At 52.9% G+C, this 22562-nt stretch overlaps 1 long non-coding RNA gene across 1 annotated transcript in view; it reads right to left on the reverse strand.

Moving 5' to 3' along the window:
* LOC109251152 (uncharacterized) overlaps positions 1-22562 on the reverse strand; it is a 70569-nt gene that overhangs the window by 30708 nt on the left and 17299 nt on the right. Inside the window, exon 4 of the long non-coding RNA XR_002073381.2 lies at positions 13239-13363. This is a non-coding gene — a long non-coding RNA (uncharacterized LOC109251152). The remainder of the gene's footprint in view (positions 1-13238; positions 13364-22562) is intronic.

Below are 22562 nucleotides of genomic sequence, written 5' to 3' on the forward strand. Positions count from 1 at the left end.
CCCAGGGACCGCAGAGAGGTCACAGGGGGGGATCCCGGCCACCAGCCCAGCGTGGGTCCCGGCGGCCAGCTGGCACCAGATGCCGACGCAGGAGTGAAATTGACTTTATGTGTGGGCTGTCCACGTGGTAAGCCATCAGCCACGTGACGCCATTTAAAGGTAAACTACTTGAAATTACGTAAAGTTTAAAATTCAGTTCCTTGGCTGCACAGGCCCTGTTTCAAAAATGCTCAAAGGCCGCATGATACTGTGTCACCCCAGCTTTCGAGTTTGCCCAGCGGAGGCCTCAGACCTGGTGGAGGAGACGTAGGCGACAAGCCGCCCCCAGTGACCCGAGTCTGGATCCACAGAACCGGGGAGCGTAAGAAGGTGGTCGCTTCCTGCCTCTAAGTCTTGGGTGGCCTGCTGGGACCCCGGGGAAGGGCATGCTGGGATTAGCACAGCTGGGTGTGCATGGGCAGCGCGTCCAGAGCTGAAGCCCATCCCGGCCACCCTGCATGTCAGTGTAGGGGCTGGAAGGGACCAGAGTCACGCGGCTCCCGTGTGGAACCTCCTGTTCTTGGGTGCGGGTTTCCCGGAAGGTTTGCATCCTGGCCTTGTTTTGGCAGTGGCCTTGGAGCCTCGCCGTGAATCACGAGAGGCTGGGTCGCCTAAGAGGCGGCATCCCGTGGACAAATTGCCTCGCTTCACCTCCATTTTATTCCCTATTTGCCGTCCACCAAGGTTACCGGTGATTCCTTTTATCGTGACTTTTGGAAAGTGATAATAATAATAAAAAAAAAAATATATATATATATAAATTTCACCTTGGGTGTAATAAAAATCACATATATTTTATAAATAGGAAAGCAGCGGCTATGACCGAGGTGTTCCTTGGGTAATAAGAATGAATGTGTTTGAACGCTTTTTTCTCTACCTGGCTGTCAGAAAATCTGTCATTCGGAGTAAAAATCAGTAACAAGAGTAAAAAGTGGAGGAAAAAAGGCTGTTGGTTTGGAGTAACATTTAAGGTGTAGGAGACAAAGTTTAGATCTATTAAAACCATGTGTTCGGTAGCGATTTTTCTCTGTGAGATTCCTCCCAGATGTAAGGTGCGGAGGCGTGGAAGGGGGTGTCTCTGGACAGTGGCCTGCAGGCCTCGCTCCCTCTGGTGTGGGCCCCACGCTCTCGCAACACAGAGCCGCGGGCTCTCACTGGCGTAACAGTCACTGTCGCGACTGCCGTCTTCCCCGCAGAGAAGGCCGAGTAGGAAAACAAACCAGGATGGTGGAGATCAGGCACTCGTTTACCAATATTTCTTCCTTTCTTTCTCCAGAATTGTTGTCTGTTGTAGGAAAGTCAGACAATGAACTCAACCAAAAGATACAAGAGGAAAGTTGCCCAGAACTCTGTCCACCCACCCCCGGAGCCCCCTGCCAAGGTCTTATGTCTCAACTTATCTCCATGCAGATGTGTGTGCAGCGTTTAGAAACTCTGGGTTACACTACGTGGGTATGTGATGCTGTGATCTCTCTCGCTTGAAAATATATGCTACTTCCCATGCAGTTTTCTTCGAATTCAAAAGAACTTTCTAACCTGAGTTGAGGAAAACAGGATGAATAATCAGTGCTTTTTATGCTTCTTTGCCAGTTGAAAACTTTAAAGATATGGTCTCTTGGGTCACAGGATACAAATATATTACCTGAGAAGATGTTATTAACTGGAGGACTTAAATGGGTTCAGCAAGAAAAGGAAGTGACGATACGCATCTCTAAAGGATGCTGTCTGTGGGGCTGGGCCAATTCTAAAACAACTCTTTTGGATGCGAACCCGGAGTACTGAATTTCATCGACGGAAGCAAGAGGGTGGTCTGTTCGCAGTAAATGTTCTCTCTGGGATCTCTTTGTAAAAGTTTAGGGAATTTTGGCTGGCTCCTTGGGGTTAAGGCCCTAGCATTTCGGGGTGAGGGTGAAGGTCCTCCCTGGCTAGTGGTTGCTATGGACTCTGGGTCTCCTCCAAACTCCTGTGCCGAAGTCCTGGAAGTGATGGTTTCAGCAGGGGCCGGGAAGGTGGAGCCGTCCTGAGGGGATGAGTGCCGAGTGGAGGAACTCGAAGGAGATGGCTTGTCTCCGTCTCTGCCCCGGGAGGGCGCAGCGGGAAGGCATCTATGTGCAAACCGGGCAGAGGACCCTCACCAAGAACCCGCGTATGCAGGCACCCCGCTCGGACTCTCAGCCTCCAGAGCAGCGACAAATAAATGTTTGTTGTTCAGGCGTCCAGGGTAGGGTAGTCCTGTTAGGGCAGCCGTAAGGTGTGCTGTGTGCTGTTGCCGTCCGGGCGCCTCCCAGACCGCCCCCAGGCCCAGCGATTCACCGGAAGGGCTCATGAACGAGAGAAGATGCTACACCCACAGGGAGGGTTTATGGCAGCAGAAGGATACTGGCTAAAATCGGCAGACAGCACCCATTTCTCCCAGCAACGACCCGTGACCATATGTGCGGAGTGCCGCCCACCGGGGACGTTCACTCACACCTCGGTGTCTAGAGTGCTCGTTGGGGTCCGTTTCGTAGGCGTGGCTGACCACCCACGTGGCTGAACTTAGTCTCCGGGCCCTCCGGAGGCCAAGCTGATACCGTGTGGCCCAGGGACGCCACCATAAATCACGTCGGCAGTGTTGACTGTGTGGCCGGGCCCGGGGCCCCAGGTAGACAAAGACACTTGTGTCAGGCAGGATATCCTAAGAGCTTTAGCAGTCAAGGGCAAACCTTTCATGTGTGGCCTTTGGACGACCCGGAGCTGCTGCTTAATCCTTTACAGGCACAGGCCCCCTCTCATGAGTGGCCACCTTATCCATGCGCGCCGTGGTTTAGGCTTCTCCAGTGCCGTCCCTGCCCTTGACTTGGAGTTTGTCCGGGGGCCGAGATGACAGATGATGAGTGAGCTGTCAGGGATTCCCTCCCGCCCAGCTCTCGCCCTTGAGTCTAATTAAGAAACTAAGAAAGGACTTAAAAAAAATTTTTTTTTTTATGGCAGGTGGTGAGGTTCTTCCTGATGTGTCGGTAACCAAAGAATGGTTGGATAAAAAAGGAACGCCAGCTACACAGAGCCGGAAAAGCTCGGACTGTGGTCAAAACATGAGGGGGCTATTCAGAATCTCACGGGCCCAGGCAGAGAGCTGGCAGTGTTTAGACTCCCCGGGGCCTCGCGCGGTTTAACGAACACAAATGTAGGCTAGTGGTTCGAGGGAAAGCGTAGTGGATGTGAAGGAATCGTGATGTGGTTTTTTTGGGGGGGCGGGGGGAGTAGGGCTCTCTTCTTATCGGGATGTTATTGTTTATACGTTAGTGTTCCAGTGGTTCATATCATTACTATGATCTCCCCGTTAAAGGCACTTTTAACTATTTTGCGTAGATGACTTTTTTTTTTTGCTTGAAAAAATCCTCAAGGTGAACAGAGAATCCACAGACACACACACACACACACACACACACACACACACACACACACAACCCTCCCCATGCCGCACACATGGGTTAAGGAATCAAGCACTCAATACCAGACTTTTGCCGCAAAGCATTCAGTGGACGACAGGCACGTCCTCGTTAAAGACGATGGAAATGCAAATGACAGGCTTACGTATCAGTGGCAACAGTTAGAGACACGGACTGTAGCAAAGGCTGGTGAGGACGTGAATCGGGAGGAATATTCATGAACCCGCCAGAGACCGCGGCAGTCGATGCGATGACCTTGCAGGCCATCTGCCGATACCCAGGGCTGGAGGGGCGCCCACACCCGCCTGAGAGCCACTCCAGCACCCGGGGCGGAGCCTGGAGGAAATCCGGCCCACGTTTGCAGGGACTTGTTTGGGAACATGCAGCACAGCGGCGTCACGAAGGCAAAACCACGGGAAGAACACGAGTGTCTGTCACCAGGAGACTGGGCCACACGACGGTGCCCGTGGGTATGGCCCCTGCGTCCAGTCGCGGGGTCCCGTGACGGAGCCCAATCAGCACTCATGCGGCGGGACTGGAACTGCGGGGTGTCAGCAGCCCCCAAGAGCTGTCCCCGACGTCGGCCGCTGGAGGGTGGTGGCTACTGAGCTCACGGGCCTGTCCTGTGTCTCTCGGAGCCCCCGCAGGGTGGAGCCCCACGCTCCAAGCCTGAGCCAGGCTTTCCTTTCCCTTGTTTGTCTGGAGTGATCCCAACAGGCAGGGGTGCGGATTGTTATTTTAAGAGTTGTCATTTATTACTACTATTTTTATTTCCCTCCAAATAAACGACCTGGCCCCCAATCCCCGTCTGAGGGTCGGCCTTTGGGGAAGGGCAGCCTAAGACGCGGCTGGCAACATCCCGGAAATCCTCTGCAGATGTCCTGCCGGCTCCACCGCAAGAAGCACTAATGGTCTCTACTTCCCTCATTTCCCTCTGCTGACTCCCCGTACCCTCTTCTCTGTAGCCGCCCCCCCTCGAACCTCGGGCAGGAGAGGGGGGCTCTGGCCCCTGACCATGCCCTGTGTTGTTTCTGGACGGGAGCACCAGCTCGGAACTTGCTAACCACACTCCCCAGAGAGGTTTATCTCCATAAAATTCCTCCGGGAAATCTCCGCAGCTCTCAGTGCAAAAATCTCTCCTCTGCTCTCAGACGTTCAGACACCCGAGAACAGACTGACTTGTGTCCAAACAAAAGCACGTGGTTCTATCCGAATGTTTTCATAAAGGACCCTGCTGCTCACTGTGTCCCCTTGTCCTCATATTCTGGATCCTGGCTACCCCGCAGACTGGGGAAGGGCGTTCCTGCTGGAGTGACTGATCTTCAAATGGAACATGGACGGAAGCCCCTGAAGATTGTGTCCTCTCGGCAGTAAGGACGAGTCCGATAAATGATTAAGGATGAAATAAAAGAAAAACTACTCAGTGATCCTAATTTTATTTATAGTAACAACTCATCAAGTCAATGTCATTCTAGCTTGAAACTAGTCATTTTAATGAAACGCAGGACGAAGATTGGAAAGGGCTCTGGGCCCCCAAAGCTGAGTTAGTGAGGCTGAAAGCCGGGGTGGCCCAGGTCTTTTATGTGGCCTCAATCTCTTCTGGAACAAGAAGGGTTATACAACGGGCTGACCACATAATTGTTTTTGGCCCCAACTGGGAAAAATCTGAAATGAAAAATCAATGCTAAAATGGAGATAATGTGAAAAATACTTATTTTTTGGCTGACAAATTCGTTTCATTATCTTGGTGGACCTACAGTTCTTTTCAAAAACTGTTTTCAAAACATATATATTTTTTAAAAACCTCCAAAATCTATGTGCATTAAAGGAAAAACAATTTAAAATTCTTTATATTTAAGAACATATCTATACCATAACATACTTAAGATAGTGTTCATCTGAACACTGGATAATCACGTGGGAAGGATAATGATCCCTGACAGCTCTTCTCTTGACATATTTGTTTTTAGCCACATCTTCTCCTACTATAACATCACTGATGTTCTTCTGAAAAACAAAGTTTTTTAACGTGTTCTAGTTTATTTTTCATCAAATTGCCTGCAGACTTCTTCAAAGTGGTTTCTTTTATGGTCCATGAATTTGAAATCCTCGATACCTTCCATCAGTTTTTTTTTCCGTTTTTCATATTATTTAAAATTTTTATTATTTATTTTTGAGAGCGCACAAGCGGAGGAGGGGCAGACAGAGACGGGGGACAGAGAATCCGAAGCAGGCTCTGTGCTGACAGCATTGAGCCTGACGTGGAGCTCAAACTCACAAACGGGGGGATCATGACCTGAGCCCGGGTTGGATGCTCAAGCGACTGAGCCACTCAGGCGCCCCTCATAATATATTAGATTGCAAGAAGGCTTCCAGAAGTCTTCCCCGTGCAGGTGCTGAGGTACCTGTAAGCTCAGGACAATTCCAGTGAACAGAGACTATTGTATATTCTATTAATTTTGTGTTAAAATGTCTTAACATTTCAGTCCAAATTTTTATAGGTCCTTTTTGCTTCCATCCAGAATACTTTCTGCTGACAAATATTTTTGTGAATCAAAATTCGTGAACTAAGTTTACTCTATTTATGATTCTTTTGAGTGTCTCGCCGACCAAGGATGCTGGGAAGTTGTATGTACTAAGTATCAATGTATCCAATAAAAAAATAGAAGCTTCGTCAAAAGAGTCTTCCTGTAAGTCTCAGTACTCTTAGACACACTTTTAGAATTTTAAAATTAAATCTTGTCGTGGGTTGAACTCATATCGCGTAACGTGTTTACCTCCATGCTTGCTTCTGTGGGAACACGTTCAATACCTTCCTGATTGCAGCCTTTATTTTCAATAATTGCATTTTGCGAACATCTTCAAGTGCTGAAGATCTTTTGGAACTCTGTGATTACTTTAATTAAATATTTCCAACTGATTTTTTTTTAAGTGGACACAAAATTTGGAGGATTCAGGTATTTTTTAAGAAGTCACTTACCACTGTAGGATACTTCAAGTTTTCTCTAAAGCTTCAGACATTTCTAAAACGCAACCATGGGAAACCAGGAGAGAAAGTGCCAAGTTTTAAAAAAGTTTGTCATCGGTTTCATTTCAGGATTTTTGTAGTCAGGTTCCTCTATGCCTAAGTAGAATATCGTAAACTGTGACAGGCAGGGTTTCTGTTTCTATGGGCAGAATATTGCTGCATATTTGGAAGTAACTGGCTGTGTACCTTATATGGGCATGTTTTTGTCCCGCAGATCTTAAAATTTAGTGCGAATGCTGGGGTTTTTTTTTAAATTTTTTTTTAACGTTTATTCACTTTTTTGAGACAGAGAGAGACAGAGCATGAATGGGGGAAGGTCAGAGAGAGAGGGAGACACAGAATCTGAAACAGGCTCCAGGCTCTGAGCCGCCAGCACAGAGCCCAACGCGGGGCTCGAACTCACGGATCGCGAGATCATGACCTGAGCCGAAGTCGGACGCCCAACCGACTGAGCCACCCGGGCGCCCCGTGAATGCTGTTTTTATCTCAATGTTGTTCTCCATCAAATGTGTACTGTACGACCACCGGCCCCCACTTTTTAACTCTAACGTTGAACTTTTTAACTGAAGTTTCAAAGGCATTCGTAATAATTTTAGACATCTTACCTTCAACAATATGATGCATTTTCAAAGGCTTTATTTTGATCATAGGAATGGGATGCGAGAAAAAATCAAACTCTACTTGGAATGAACTGATTTTCTATTATAAAGATTTCAGGGTGCCTGGGCGGCTCAGCTGGTTGAGCTGCTGGCTCTCGATTTCGGCTCAGGTCACGATCTCGCAGTTCAGAAGTTCGGGCCCCGTGTGGGGCTCTGTGCCGGCAGTGCGGAGCCTGCTTGGGACTCCCTCTCTCCTATTCTCTCTGCCCCTCCCCAAGTTGCACGTGTGCCTTCTCTCTCTCTCTCAAAATAAATAAATAAACATTAAAAAACGGAAAGAAACATCTCACGACTCTGATACAGAAGTGGCATCACGTGGCTGCTTGTGAAATTCGTCCGCTAATGAAGTGAGCGCATTGGCAGCTACTCCTTCACTTCTGTGCAGAAGTGATGAAACTCAGGAGTAAAGATGAGCGACGCCAATTTAAAAGAGCGATCGTTTGATCCAAGGAGGAAGCCATGCTTGGAAGATTACTATGTGAACGTCACACCTGCACACGCGGTCACGTGGTCGTCTTTGAGCAAAGTTCAACGGCAGTGAACTTGTGCAGTGGATGCTAAGCTTCTCTGCCTTTTTCCCATTTGCACACGGGGCGGCGGGGGGCGGGGCTATCACAAAAGCCAGTTGTTAGTTTGTGCTAAGTACGCACTTCGCCTTTTTATCTTCAGTTTATTACTATTTTAAGAGTTTGCTGCTAAATAACAAAAGCATCACTGAACCACGCGCTACACAACTATTTGCTGACTCACTCCGTGCAATCAACGTCCGAGCTGAGGCAGCAGGAGTATCCGGGTTCTTCTAACACACCCGCTGGCCCGGCTGCCTGGGCTGCATTTCCCACGCGAGTTTCGCCCGCTTGTCTGCCTTTCTCACCGGCCTCGCCAAATGGGCGCCCGGCAGTTAAAACCTTCTGCAGCCAAACCACAGCCAGCCAGGCTGAGTTCCTTCCCCCGCCCCCACGCTGGACGGAGTTAGCTGTGTCTGGCCTCTCCTGTCCGAGTCCCCCCCCCTTTCATCAGCAAGCCTGCTTTGTTTCACCAGCGAGACCCTCACTAGGAAGAGAGGCAACTGTTTGTGCCGGAAATACGTGAGAAGCAAGGGACGGGTCATCACCACGGGCGCTGCACGCCTGTCTGGCGCTCGGCCCGACCGCCGGGTGGCCCGGGTCTTGCGCACACAGAGCGCGCTCTCCGCACGCGGCCATCGCAGCAGGTGTTGCTGCAAGTGGGGAATCCGAGATGAACGCCAACCTGGGACAGAGGACGTAAACGGGTACTGTTCGAGGCACATCGGGAAGTGTCCCACCCTCGTGGTGATAGATGAAGAGACAGACGGATGACAGAGACGAAGGCAGGGTAGCTGGTAGGTCGATACACAGGTGACAGATGGCACGGAGACCGGACAGATGACAGGTAAACGCATGACAGACGGACAGGTTTGCTAACGGGCAATTACTTCTAGAGCCAACTGTGTGCGAGTTGGTCGCTGATATTTGGCAAACTTTGCTCTTTTGTGATATGGGTGGTTTCACTGTGCGCTGAGAAGGCTTCTCTGCTAGGAATTTATAACTAAATTCCTTCCTGTTTGGTTTCCTTATTTTGTAACTGAAGGTAAGACACACTTCCTGCTCATAACATGAAGGTATGACATCGAATCAGACAATGTTTATGAGCGAGCACTGGAAAATGTGAACTAAAATCATTCTCTTTTCCTAAGAAAAGGATGTAAGAGCTCGGTCATTCCAGACTGTATCCACAACTCTGCCGGTTCCGTGAGGGGAGAAAAGGAAGGGATTTCTCATGCTGGCGAGATGGGAGACACGGGGTAGAGATGGCTCTTTTTCCACATTCTTAGGTGTGTTTCCTCTTCTTCCAACTAAAAGAGATCACTTACTGTGCTTGATCTTTTTTTAATGTTTTATTTATTTTTGAGACAGCGAGAGACAGAGCATGAGCCAGGGCGGGGCAGAGAGAGAGGAAGACACAGAATCCGAAGCAGGCTCCCGGCTCCGAGCTGTCAGCACAGAGCCCGACGTGGGGCTCGAACTCACAAACCGTGAGATCACGACCTGAGCTGAAGTCGGACGCTCAACCGACTGAGCCACCCAGGCGCCCCGTGCTTGATTTTTTAGTTGAAATATTTATCCAAGTATTATGGACATGTGGTTAAAAAGTCAAATACGTAGTATCACAGGGCTTACCCTGAAAACCAGTCCTCCTTACGCGCAAGTCCCGCTTCTCACAGATAACCACCCGTAACGTTACTATGGCAGGAGACACTAACATAAATTTTACCATCATAACCATATTTCAGTGCAGGGTTCTGTGGCGTTAAGCGTGTTCACACTGTCTGTCCGTCACCGCCATCCGTCTCCAGAACCCTTTTGTGTTCCCACACTGAGACCCTGTCCCGATCACACGCTACCCCACCCCCCTCAGCCCCTGGTTCCACCACCAACCTTCTGTCTGTGAATCAACGTCTCCTGGAACTCACAGAAGCACAATCATGCGGCATTCACCTTTTGGGCCTGGCTTATTTCACTTAGCATGTTTTCAAGGTTCATCCATGTGGTGGTAGCAGGTGTCAGAATTTCACCGCTTTTGAAGGCTGAGTAATCTTCCATTTATGTGTAAATATATGTTTCAATGGAACATACTATTTATAAAACAACATGTATAAAACATATATACCACATTTAGTTCATCCATTCCTCTGTCCCCGGGCACCTGGGTTGTTTCTATGTTTTCTACTGGGAACAGTGCTGCTGAGAACATGTAGGCTCCAGAGCAGGTGGTACATTTAAAACATAAGTTTAGGGGGGCCTGGGTGGCTCGGTCGGTGAAGTGTTCAATTCTTGATTTCGGCTCAGGTCCTGATCTCATGGTTTGTGGGATCAAGAGCCATGTCAGGATCTGAGGTGATCATGGAGCCTGCTTGACATTCTCTCTCTCTCTCTCTCTCTCTCTCTCTCTTTCTCTCTCTCCACCCCCTCTTTCTCTCCTTCTCCCTCTCCCTCTTTCCCCAACCCTCTCTCTCAAAAAAAAATGTTTAAAACGTTAAAAAAAAAACCAGACATTTACATTACAGACCACCCAGCTACTGACGGATGAGAGAACTATTCTTTAAGTCTTGACCAAATCTGATGCTGAGAGACCACGGCACTGCTCCTTCGGTGTCCTCTGCACGTGGGGAAAATTCTCTACCGTGAGCAAAGCCACGTGGTGGGAAAGTAATCGCTGTTGAGAGGTTGGTAACACCAGGAATGTGACTCTACGTGGAAACTCACGGTAGCCTCGAATGACGGCACGGGGAGTGTCGGTCCTCGAGTTCTCTCTTGGGTGTTAGGACGTCTGGGGATACGGAATCCAAGCGATGCTGGAAGGCTCCGCCCGGCCCCCCGCCTGCCAGAGGGGGAGGCCCGCCTGTAGGAGTGAGGGGCTTGGGGAGACGTGATTCAGCACACCTGTCAACACACCTGGTGAGGAGCCGCCCGTGGTTACAGATCGGAGCAACCAGAGGTGACGCGTGAGGTCGTGGCGGGATCTGGAAACTCTGGGGCCCCGGAAACGGCTCACTCCACTCCGATCCCTCCACCAGGGATCTTACAAGTGCCGTCCCGTAAGTAGTGCTTTGGTGACTGTAATCATTTTGCATTTCTTAGCAACGCAAGTGAGAGGCCAGGCAGACTCTAATCCCTTCCCTTCGGGATGCTAGTTTTGGGGGAGACACAAAGTATGCAGGACAGTGGCCTCATCTCCAAGCACAGTCTTATTAGATCTGTAGGCCACTCCAGCTTCAGACACGGGACAAAGGGATGTCACCAACCCTGCCCTTTGGCCCTCCGGGCTCCAGTAGCACTCAGGGCGACACCGTGACCCGTTTCTCAAGATAAAGCCAAGTGGGCAGTGGTGACACCGTTCTGCCTTTCCAGAAAGAAATCCCTGTGGCTGATGAGCCAGAGACAGCGGACTTGTAAAGGCCAGACAAGCTCTAATGCTCCCAAGACCACGGGCGTCTTGGGCTGGATGTGTATTGTCCAAGAGGACAAGGACAGAGACTCTCTGGGGAAAGTAGAGAGAGGGCAGACGCGGGGCGGAGGGACGGCCCAGGTGTTTTCCAGAACACTGCGGAGCTTGAGTTACCTGCTCCAGGGAGCCATGGCCGCTGCTGGCGGAGCAGGGAGGTGATGCTCTAGGGTGCCTTCCGGCGAGCCCGGAGCTTCCTAGTCTGGGCACTTCTCAACCCCATTTTCACGGTGCATCTTCCACCATGTCTCCATCTTCCCCCCAAGGAGGCATCTGTGGGTACAGAGGCGTCCCCACCCAGGGCACTGGGTCAGGGAGCACCCTGGCCTCACTCCTGCCGGGCTCCAGCAGGAGGCGCTGCCTCTCCCTGTGTGCGTTTTCCAGCTGGCGTCCACTGAGCAGTGGTCCTTGTCCAGATCCCAGGATTCGGTGGGCATCCGCAGGTGACTCCCAGCTAGGATAATCACAGCCTGGCCAGTGCCCTTCTCAGCGGGGACGCTCCTTGTTGGGGTTGGTGCTGAGACCCCATCTCATGCCTGATGCCAACAGTTGTCTCGCTTTGGTATCGTGTGCTTCAGGAACTCCTCCAAAACCAACTTATCTGAACCACAGATTTCCCAAACAGACTTTTTCTAAGATATGAGGTTGCTCGACCGGTAAGACATTTGCTTATCAAACAACTGTATTCGCCAAAACTCCTTCTACATCCTTGCCTTACTGTGCCCACCAAACCTAAACTATTACGTCGAGAACTTCGCACAATCCCAGAGACGAGGGGGCCAAAGGCGAGGTGGGGGCAAAGCGCAAGCTAGCGACCTCCCCCCCGCCCCTGCCAGGTGGGGTATGTGTGACATTCCTCAGGCACTCGCAGCTGTCCGAGGGCAAAGGAAGGGAAGAACCGATGGCTAACTGTCAGAGATCAGTCACCCAGGACATGAGCTTCTATCAGTTTACAGAGGTCTCAGTACATCACGAGAAAAAGGCAATCTTACCAAGAGCCGAACCTCCAGAAACCCACAGACTCAATTTCCTGGAGCCCCCACATCATCCTCCCCTCCACAGTGATGGAGGGGACAAAGGTAAGACGAAAATAAAATAAAATAACATTTCTTTATAACCTGCAGCCCGCTGACAAACATTTGAGACAGGCAGAGTATAACATTCCTCCAATTAGCTCCCGACTGTCTTGTCTCAATGTTAATGCTTTACTAGAGGGAAAACAACCTCAGCTCGACAACAGCAAGGCCTCCAGTATCTTGTAGTAAACAGACACACGTGTGGTATCTCTGTAGCATACGAAAGTCCTTTCGCAAACCTCCCTTCTTTCTTACCTCCCCCAACTCCCAGGTCACTCCTCACAACCCCAGCACAGCTCTTTTTGCCCAGGGGTCCTGACCCTGTGCTCTGATGACATCGAAGTCCTTCTGCACCAAAGACGTCTCAAGAATTCTTTCCTGGCGGTCAGCTCCAGACCCGCCCCCACCACCCCCAAACCCCATCACCGGTACGGTCTCCCTGTCCAAAGCCCCACCCTAAACCAGTGAAGACGCGTAGGGGGCTGAATGGTGGCCCCCAGACGAACGTCCACAGCCTCATCCCTACAATCTGTGAATGTGGCCTTATTTGGACAAGGGGTGTTTGCAGATGGAAAGACGGGTCTCGAGATGAGGAGATTCTGCCGGGTTACGTCGACGGTGCCTGACTTCAGTGACGAGTGCCCTCACAAGGAACACGGGGGCGGGAGAGGAAGCAGCACTGCGGCCACGGAAGCAGAGACTGGAGTGCCAGCAGCCACGAGCAGCCGGGGGACAAAGACCAGATTCTCCCCTAGAGCCTTTGAGGGGAGTGTGGTCCTACCAACACTCAGCTCTGCACCTCCGGGCTCCGGAACCGTGGCAGAAGAAATCTGCATTTTCTTTTAAAGCCACCCGGTGTGTGGCGGTTTACCACAGCAGCCACAGGAAACGGATACAAGCCTCTCGCCGCGGGGACCCCACCCGTGTGGGCCCCGGACCCCGCGTCCGAAGCGCGCCTACTGCCGACGAAGGGTCGTACCTCGGTTCCGGGGGTCCAACGCGCGGCTCTGCTGGCTCGGCAATTCCACGCGGGCCTCTGGGGGGCCGACGGCCGATCACTCTCTTCCCTCGTCCTGCATGCTGTGTCTCGGGGCTCCCGAGGCCCTACAAAGAGGACCAGCGACACTGGCGTAAAGACACGCGTGAAAGAGAGAGAAAGGCACGTGGAGGGGGCGTCGCTTCACGCGAGGATTCTCGCTTTGGAATATGTTGCGTCTGTCCCGGGGCATCTCGATCCAGAACACCGGTAGAATAATTCATTTGCTGTACCGGTCACACATTTACTGGGTTTGTGTGTTTGTTTATACGACATTTTACCAGGGACCTGGGGAAACTAGGGTTAGAACAGAAAAATAGTTAACGGCGTGCAGAGTGGAGAATGCTTAAATAAAGTAGATTAAGTGGGAAGAAAACACACATCTAAAAGGTGCATTATGGAGGCTTAATGGGCTATATTGTAGGAGTATTGATGCTTCGCCCAGGACGGGGCCACTTCCTGCTAACGGCGGTCACTGCGCACAACAGGAGAATTACAGCATGCCCGAAAATACCCAGAAAGGGAAGGAATCGCAAATTTAGCACCACTCAACGTGGCTGCTTAAAGACGTGCCGTTGTGTCGGTATCGATACAGATCAGCGTGGCACCCACGTGCCCAGTTCGTCCATAACAGTCTTCCTTTCAAATCCTCGTCCTTCGGTCAGATCCTGTGTTGTCACGTGAGCACGGGGTTACAGGGAGAAGCCCAGCCAACCCTGGGAACGATCTGTTCGTCTATTCAAGAAATATCCGAGTGACACGAAGTGGAAAGTCACAGATGTCAGACTCTGGTACTGCATGACCTGTGACCTCGGGCCAGTCGCTTCGGCTCTCCCTGAATCTGTTTCCTCCTCGGTAAAGGAAGGTTGGTAACTGGTACGGAATAAATGAGATCACTCATGTGTAGGGATGACTTTGTGGCGAATTCACCCGGTTCCTCCTCTTCTCTGTTTGTCCCTGAACGTTGTCACTTATAGCCTGAGGACTCCACCCCCACCCACCCCCCCCCCCCCCCCGCCCCTCGTGGGCCTTGGCCCAGGGGAACAGGAACATCAAATCAAATCATCGGATTTCAGGTTTTAAAGAATTAAAGCCTGGAGAGGAGGCGGCGAAATTTGGTGTAAGTACCGTGGAGTCAGCATCTCCAAACTGGTGTCACAACAGGGGAAATATATTTCCGAATCTGGGGTGAGAAGCCAGTTGGAAAGAGGCTTCTGCACCCCATGTCCTCCACCGGGTGGACAAGAAGGGTAGAATCTTCTGGAAAGTTCTGGATCTGAGCATAGAGGGGATGCCTGCCTTCCTTCCAACCTGGGAGGGGTCCTCTTCACCACTGAGGTGTGGGGACAGCAGAACAGAGGCGAAGCAGGTGGCTGGCAGCTCACTGTGCTTTCTGCGGCCCCTGAGTAGGAGGGGCAGCAGCCAGGTTTCCTTTGCAGTAGGCTGTGTGGAGAAGGCAGCAGAGGTCTGTGAGCTCAGAGACCCGGCGGGAACACGGGGCTCCCAGGGACTTCCAAGCACCCTTTGGAGCCGTCTGGAACCCTCTGTAACCTTCTGGAAGCTTGTAACGCCCAGGAAGAGGCAGAGTCTGTCTCCTCTCTTGCATCTGGGTGGGCTCTGACAGAGGAAGGGACAGCTTCCGCCATGCATGCTGGAACGCTGGATCTTCAGAGCCATGCAGGGAAGTCTGATTGTCCTGAGGTCACCATGTGGTGAGGAGGCCACGTGGAGAGGCCGTGAGACTGTGTGGAGTGCGCCCTGCCCCATCCTGCTGTTCCCGGCCCACATGCCGTGTGGGAATGAGAGACCCGTGGCCAGAAACGCCCAGCCAGACCCCTCGTGACTTCGTGACCCACGAGAACTGCAAAAATTAAGAAATAGATGTTTTCGTTTTAAGCCTTTAAGTTTTTGGGTGACTTGTTAACGTCGCAATCGAAACCTAAAACCAAGGCTGACGCCACCGAGGACGCCCAACACTGTGAGTAAACCTCTCACTGGAGGGAATGGAAGTTGAAGAAAAGCTCACTTTAAATAAACTTGTATTTTATTCTTTGCGTGGTGGTTTCGAGCCCTGGAAGTTTATACGCACGCTGCCTGCGTCCCTCGGCAGCTAGCAGGGTCCCGAGGGCCCCCCAGTGCTGGGTGCACAAGGCTGGGTGTGATCCAGGCTCGAGGGCCTCACGCTCGCCTGCCTGGAGCTCTGCTGAAGAGGTGGGGGGAGCGCAGCCCCGGTGGTCCTTCCGGAATTTATTGGAAGAGGAGCGTAGAGAGTCCAGCCCATGAGTGGTCTGAGGGCAACGTGACATCCCAGCACCCCAGGGTCCTCTAGAGCCCATCTCCGGCTTGGGGCCCAGCCCATAAGGGAACCCAAATCAGTAGCCCCTCAACGGGAGCCCAGCTAGCCCAGTCCTGAGCGTGGTGTGGGATGGGGGCTGGGGAGGGGACTCTGCAGCCCATCCCAGGCGGGTCTCACAACTTTGCCTTGTATCCTCACTCCTGCTCCCACCACCCCCAGCTTGACAAGCGTGAGCTCATTCTTCCTGGGAGCTGGATAAGGAGGAGGGCACGACATCACAGCTTACCAAAGCCTCCCAGAGCACGCAGATTTGAGTTTCAGTATTGCCTTTCCAAGATACTCCCCTGTCCTGCAAAACGAAAATATGGCCATGTGTAACAAAAGGAATATGGTCACTGAAGACAGGAAAAGGGGAGTTCGAACCCCGTCTACGGTGGCCAGCCTCCGAGCGGGCCCCTGATGGATACCGTCCTGGTATTCACAGCTTGTGTTGTGCTGGGCTGGTCCGTGTGACCTGTAGGACACAGCAGAGGTGACGGCTTGTTTCTTTCTACATTGGGTTATTGAAGACACTGCCCGTCTGATGAGGAGCTGAGGCCTCCTGCCAATAGCCTATCCTCCAACCCAATCGAGCCTTCAGATAACGTCAGCCCTGGCTGACAACATGGCTGCAGTTTCCCGGGAAACCCCAAGCCAGGACCACCCAGCCAAGCCATTCCTGAATTCCTGATCCTTAGAAACCACGGGGGATCATCAGTGTTGCTGCTTATATCTTCTAGGTTGTGGGATAATTTGTTACACAGCAAATGTAACTACTACACCATCTCTCCCAGTTATTGTTGGGTAACCTTGAGCACGTGGCTTCCCGTTTTTCATCCATAAAATGGAGACATCAGTGCCCCACCCATATCCCCTTGGCCCTACCAGGGGGTCCCCACGGCTGGGTCTTACACTCACTAGCAGCTCCCCGTGTCCCCTGCCCAAGTCCATTCTTGTGCCACAGGCGTGTCCCTGGCCCACGCATGTTAATGCCCTGGGAGAGGCCCTCCGCCAGTGCAGACGGGGTGGTGGGTGGGCACCCCAGCTCCCCTGCTCCTGGCGGGAGGGCACTTCCGGATGCCGTGCACAGCTTTTCGGAGGGTCTCAGGGGACAGTTGTCACATTCACACACCGGCTACCCGTCCTCGTCTGTCTCGCTGGCCCACTCCCTGGCTGTGCTCCCTGGGGTCGCTCTCAGATGAAATACTTGTTCCCAAATCCTTGTCTCAGGCTTTGCTTTGTGGACAACCCAAACCAAGACGTCCTGATCAACTGAGGTGTCGTGGGTGATGGGTAGTTCTCTTCCTTTCAAGGAGCCTGGCCTGGAGCGCTTGGGGCAACGGTGTGCTGCCCCTGAGACACCTTATTCAGAGTGCTTCAATCATGGTGCGGCTTAGTCGTGGGTGACTTCCTGTGTATTGAGTCCCTTCCTCTCCCTCCTTTCTCCTTTCCTTTCCTCCCTCCCTCCCTTCCTCCCCCATCCCTCCATCTCCCCTTCCTTCCTTCCTAACTTCCTTCCCTCCCTCCCTCCTTCCTCCCTCCCTCCCTCTCTCCATCTCCCCTTCCTTCCCTCCTTCCTAACTTCCTTCCTTCCTCCCTCTCTCCTTCCCTCTCTCCCTCCCTTCCTTCCCCCCTCCCTCCTCACCTCCCTCCCTCCCTCCGTCTTCCCTTTCTTCCTTCTTCCCTCCTTCCTAACTTTTCCTTCCTTCCTCCCTCCCTCTCCTGTCCCTCCATCTCCCCTTCCTTCCTTCCTTCCTTCCTTCCTTCCTTCTTCCCTCCCCCGTCCCTCCATCTCCCATTCCTTCCTTCCTTCATTCCTTCCTTCCTTCCCTCCTTCCTTCCTCCCTCCCTCCCTCCTCACCTCCCTTCCTTCCTCCCTCCCTTTCTTCCTCTCTCCCTTCCTTCCTTCCTCTCTCCCTTCCCCCTCCCTCCCTTCCTTCCTTCCATCCTCCCTCCTCCCTCCCTCCCTTCCTTTCTTCCTCTCAATTACATTACGTGCTTTTTATTTCTTTTACATGTAAGAAACAATACCTAAGCATAGAAGGCTCAAATTTGAATGACGAGTTGATGCATGAATAGAAGAACTCAGGGAACAGTTTCTAAAATACGTGTAATTAAATTCTTTCTTTCCTTGGTGGTCCCTCTTCTAAAGAAACAAACTGTACCGTAGTGATTTTTTAAATTTGTTTTTAATGTTTATCTTATTTCTGAGAGAGACACACAGAGTACAAGCAGGGGAGGGGCAGAGGGAGAGGAAGACACAGAATCCGAAGCAGGCTCCAGGCTCTGAGCCGTCAGCACAGAGCCCGACGTGGGGCTCAAACCCACAAACCGCGAGATCATAACCTGACCTGAAGTCAGACCTTTAACCCACCGAGCTGCCCAGGCCCCCGTGTACCCTAGTGATTTTAGGAAAACCTTTGTAAACTCCATAAAGGAGGTTGTGCAAACATCTGGACATTCAGCCTACGAGTGCTGAGAATTATCTGGGACCAGGGTGGGGGGTGGGCGGGCAATGAACGAATTAAACAACCCGAAAGGCAGCTCAAGCGGCTCCTTCATACTGAATGGGCTGAGCCAAGCTTCGGGGGTTCTCTTATTCGTAGCTCTGTCCTATGAGGTGACTGAACACCCAACTGGCAGATTCCGGAGCGACTTCGTTTACGTTCCGGCCGGCCCCCGGTCACACTTGGGTCGGTCAGTCAGGTCAGAACGTGACTCTGTGCCGTCTGTGTCCGGCTGGTGCGTCTTGGCCAGTATACGCTGAGGACGCGGGAGCTGAGCTCAGGACGGACAGCACCACGACCCCGGGCTGAACGGCGCTCAGCTCTCCGCGCCTCGGCCGCTCAGCTCGCGGCAACCTGAGCTTGGGGACACCGGCCGGCACCTCCGCGCCGTGCCCGAGGGCCACTGTGACGGCAAAACGCCCAACAGAAAGCACACAGAGGTGGAGCGCGTGCGCTACACGGGGACACTTGTGAAAGGGACACTTGTCGGCAGCGCGGGAGCGGCCGTGGCAGGCAGAGCGGTGGCCTCGGCCAGCCTCCGCCCGAAGCGAGTGTGTCGGGCCACCGTGAGGGGCGGGACGGTGGCCCCTCCGCAGGTCCGTGCCCGGAAGGGGTGACCCCAGCGCGGCAGGATCTGACTGTCGGGACTCAGGCCTCTAAAGAGGCGGTTCGGTTCACGTGAGGTCATGGGGTGGGCCCCCGCCCAACCCGACCGGGGTCCCAGGAGGAGCCCGGGACGCACAGAGGGACCCCAGCGGCCCCTGGCCGCACAGGAAAGGCCGGGCGAGGCCCCGGCGGACCGACGGGGACCCCTGTGCTGGCGGGACTGCACGTGTTCCCAGGTGAGCACGGAGGCGCCGTGAGCACCGAGGGCGGTTTTGAATCAATCTTAGCGGGGACGCGGACCCCCGAGTGTCGGGTGCACGCACCGCGGGGGTCTGCTGGACCGCCGCCCAGGCCGGCACCCGGGGTCTCTGTGCAGCCACCATCGACTCTGACGGCGCCACAGCCCCCCGGAGACAACAGGCCGGGACCTCGGAGTCCTACACGAGTGGGTAAAACGGGGCCCGTCGGGGAGAATTTCTCACCAAGAGCCCGGCTCAGCGCTCTCTGGGGTCTGTGGTTCCCCAGCGCAGTTACACTTGGTTTTCCCTCCACAAAGGTCATTCACTTCGTTTTAAGTGCTGAACATCGTTTAGGGGCCAGAGCCCGAGGCGGGGGACACCCCAAACCCGAGGGGCGCGCGGGCTTTTCCCGCGCACCGATGCCACGTGGACGGGTGCCTGGCCGTGGGCCCCGGGCAGCCGCAGCTGGGCACCGAGCGCTGACCACTGAGCACTGGGTACTGAGCACTGACCGCCGAGCTCTGACCACCGAGCGCTGACCACTGAGTGCTGAGTACTGACCACCGAGTGCTGACCACTGAGCACTGGGTACTGAGCACTGACCACTGAGCTATGACCACCGAGCACTGACCACCGAGCGCTGGGTACAGAGCACTGACCACTGAGCACTGACCACTGAGCGCTGGGTACAGAGCACTGACCACTGAGCACTGACCACCGAGCACTGGGTACTGAGCACTGACCACCGAGCGCCGACCACTGAGTGCTGACCACTGAGCACTGGGTACTGAGCACTGACCACTGAGCTATGACCACCGAGCACTGACCACCGAGCGCTGGGTACATAGCACTGACCACTGAGCTCTGACCACCGAGCACTGGGTACTGAGCACTGACCACTGAGCGTCGGCCACTGAGTGCTGGGTACGGAGCACTGACCACCGAGCGCTGGGTACCAAGTGCCGACCACCGGGACAGCGCATCCCACGGCCACATGGACACACCTCTCGACTCCTTCCCAGCAGTCATCAGGGATTTGCACGGACACATCTGCCCTTTTAGCCCGAAACCCCTCAGATCGCTGGCTGGGACTTAAAAGGGTGACTGCAAGGGGTGAGCAGTACCTCTCGTGATTCCCCCCAAATACTGACCCTGTGACACTGGCCCCCTCAGCACCTGCTGCAGCAGCAAGGCTACGGCCCAGGTGGAGGCCCTCCTTAGCAACAAGTGGCCGTTACGTGCCCAGCTGCGGCGAAGAGCCTCTCCCTTTATTCCCCAAGCACACATCTTACTCCGCATTTTGACCAAACGGCGCCATGCTTCACGCACCCCTGCGCGTTTCAGAGAAGCTCTCATCGCCTTAGCGAGGACCTTTTTTAATGAAATGTGTGGATATACAATAATTATTTTTAAATCATGGAGACGACAAAACTTTGTATATCCTAAAATTAGATTTTTTTCCTTTTCAGAGTTGATCAATTAGCAATCTTCTAGATAGAAAATACATTTGCGTGGTTCCAAGTTCGGAAGATACAACACGATCCGTGAGTAAAATCTTCCTTCCGCCCCTGTGTCCTGCTACCTACTTCCTCCCTAAAGAGGAAACCGATCTTACGGGTCCTCGTGTGTCTGTACGTTTCCACACTCTTGTTACGTGCAGGTGGCTAAATAGGTGTGTGCGTGTGAGCACGTCTGTGTGTGTGGACACGTGCACACACACACACGTGCGCTCGGAGTCTAGCACATTCGCTGCTCCATTTCTTGTTTGCTCGACCACTCTCATGCGTAGGTTCTGAATTTGGGGATTCGCCTGCTTGCTAAAATCTGTTTGCACCCCGCACATCAACGCTCACGGTGTAGACGCTCCTCGGAATAGGGAAAATCCGAGTCTCGCCACTTCCACGCTCCCAGCTGAGGTCCAGCAAAGCTAAGCTCCACATTCTTGTCACTGTTACTACTTTAATTTTAGAGAGTGATTTTTGGTCACGCATTCGAATTAGCTGTTGTTTTATATGTTCCGTATTTTTTTTAACCTGTATTTATTTTTGAGAGACAGAGAGGGACAGGGGAGGGAACAGGGGAGGGACAGAGAGAGACACACACAGAATCCGAGGCAGGCTCCAGGCTCCGAGCCGTCAGCACACAGCCCGACGTGGGGCTTGAATCGACCAACTGCGAGATCATGACCTGAGCTGAAGCTGGACACTCAAATGACTGAGCCACCTAGGTGCCCCTGGTCAATCGTTTTTTATATATTAATGTCCCCCTTCCTTCCTTCCTTCCTTCCTCTCTTCTTTTTTTAAAGTTTAAATAGAAGTTAGTTAACATACACTGTAGTCTTGGCTTCAGGAGTAGAACTCAGTGATTTATTTCTCACATGACACCCGGTGCTCATCCTGAAAAGTACCCTCCTCGGTACCCATCTTTTCTTTTCTTTCCTTCCTTCCTCTCCCTTGCTCTTTCTTTCTTCCTCCCTCTCTCTCTCCCTCCCTCTCCCTTTCCTTCCTTCCCGCTTTCCCTCCTTCCTTCCTTCCCTCCCTCCCTCCTTCCTTCTCACCCTCCCCCCCTTTTTTCCTTCCTTCCTTCCTCCCCTCCTTCCCTCCTTCCTCCCTTCCCTTCCCTTCCTCTCTTTCTTCCTGTGGTTTTACATAAAGCACAAATCTCCCCTCCACTTGTGACCCAATTTCGCCCCACTTCCACTGCTGATTCTCAACATTCACCCTTCACTCCCAGGGGATTGTGTCTCCAGGGCTGGCATCCAGCTTCTGTGGTTGCGGACAGGCCAAGGCCCTCCCTTGCCAGAAGTGACCTTTATAAGGACTCTTTCTGAGACGTGCAGCCACAGTCGGTCACATTTCCTGTTATTCACCAAGACAGTCCCAACCAATAGAGAAGACAGCATGGTGACAGCCAGACCTCAGCGATGGGGCGGGGCTGGGCTGGGCCTGAGGACATTGTTGCACCTGGGCTGGGGAGAGGTAGACCTTGGAGGTTTTAGTTACAGGAGCCGGTAATGCTGTTTGGTGAGAAGCCATCCGGCCCCTGCACCAAAAGCTTCCTCAGTGACTCAGGAACGACCCTCTATTCATCCGTGCGGCTGCCATTCGCTGGGTGTCCTTTCGTGACGGGCACGTGTCCTGGCCTGGGGATTTCCATCGTCAGATAGCGGAGATCTATCTTGTTCCTTGGAATGTGTCACGTTTCCCTAGTTCTTCACGTTCCTTGTAGCTTGGCATTGGTGTCTGTGTATTTAAAGCAGCAGCCCTCTCCCAGGTTTAATGGACTGGCTTTGACTGGGACAGACCTTCACCATCAACGTGGCCTGACGTTCTGGGTCGTTCCTGGCCGCCCCAGATGTCCAGTCTTCCCGGCTCCCCTCCCCAGGAGCCCACAATCTCTTGCTCCTTCTGGTGTCCGACTATGCCAGCTCCATGCGGGGCAAGATAGAAATCGGCCCCTCGGGTACGTATTGAGCGAGCCCCCCCCCGCCAGTGGAGCGAGGAGGACCGTGGCCATCTCAACAACTCTCCTCCACCTGTCCTGTCACTCATGGAACGAATGACTCAGGCCACCGAGGTGG

This window comes from Panthera pardus, unplaced genomic scaffold (assembly GCF_024362965.1).
Source record: "Panthera pardus isolate Hobbes unplaced genomic scaffold, ASM2436296v1 HiC_scaffold_4, whole genome shotgun sequence".
NCBI lineage: Eukaryota > Metazoa > Chordata > Mammalia > Carnivora > Felidae > Panthera > Panthera pardus.